This window comes from Pyxicephalus adspersus, chromosome 12 (genome assembly GCF_032062135.1).
Source record: "Pyxicephalus adspersus chromosome 12, UCB_Pads_2.0, whole genome shotgun sequence".
NCBI classification, from domain to species: Eukaryota; Metazoa; Chordata; class Amphibia; order Anura; family Pyxicephalidae; genus Pyxicephalus; species Pyxicephalus adspersus.
This window is the reverse complement of record NC_092869.1, coordinates 48,625,814-48,626,961: the sequence shown is the minus strand read 5'-3', so window position 1 is coordinate 48,626,961 and position 1,148 is coordinate 48,625,814.

The window sequence follows — 1,148 nt, the reverse complement described above, 5'->3', positions numbered from 1 at the left end:
CCCAGGCCCTTCTCAGCAACCAGGGGCCCCATTTTTTTTGTTTCTTTTGCTTTATAAATAAAGTTTACAACCCCAAATGGGTTATCTTTGCCTGCCTTTGTCCCAGTGGGGAAATTTCCCTTTACTTCCTATCCTGTAGTCTTAATCTAAGAAGTAATATTTTCAAATAAACAGAATTCCCACCTAGGAGAGCTGTGAAAGGAACAGATGTCCCCATTGGAGGCTTTTTCCATGCCTCTCGCCCCGGTGACAACTCAGTTAGGATTTGCCGTCACTTTCTGTGTCAGTGTCACCAGGACTACCATAGGGGTGAAGCACTTGACACAAAGTTTAACCCTTTCTTAATTAATCCAAAACAAAAGAAGCATTTGCATTTACACACATTATAATTTTACTTTATGACATTGAACCAAAGCACACATGTCATTCCACATCAGCCAAATCACCACAAAGGTTCAGATCTCCCTTTATCTAATGAAGTTGCTGCTTTAAATGTTGGCTTTATGGGGGACTTGTCATAAATGAGATCTGGCATTGCCGGTGTTGTTTTGATGTTGGGGTGTCATTCCCATCGTCCTTCACTAATAACTCCCAGCGGATTCCATTGATGCAGTGTTAGCCCAGGATTGTCCTTGGATATTATTACAGAAGAAGGAATGAACGTGGGAACATAAAGTGCTGAGAAATATTGTCCTTATAGGTCATTGTTTTCCAACTTCCTCCGTCTGGCTCAGCATGGATCTGCTGGGACACGTAGGGGTCTTCTCCCCAAATGCTGCAATCGTGTTTGAGGACAGAAAGGTCAGCAATCTGGAGACGAAAGATCGGAGGGCTCCTAATGGGTTGTTAACCCTTCAAATAAGACTGGAAAATGATTATTGCACTGGGAGCCAGGAAGGGAATTATTACCAATGTATAGGCTGTAATAATAATAATATTAATAATATTAGGATATATACACATAAACTGCAAGGCTATGTTCACACTGGCGGCGAGGTTACGGTGAGGGAACCATGGCCCCTGAGGAGACGCTACATGCAATGAATGAGGGCGGCCGTGAGGGGTAGCAGATTGTAAGCTCTTCTGGTTTTGGTGAGATTCTGGGGGCAGCCCCAAATGTTACCGCTGTATTTGTGGTCGGGGTTTTC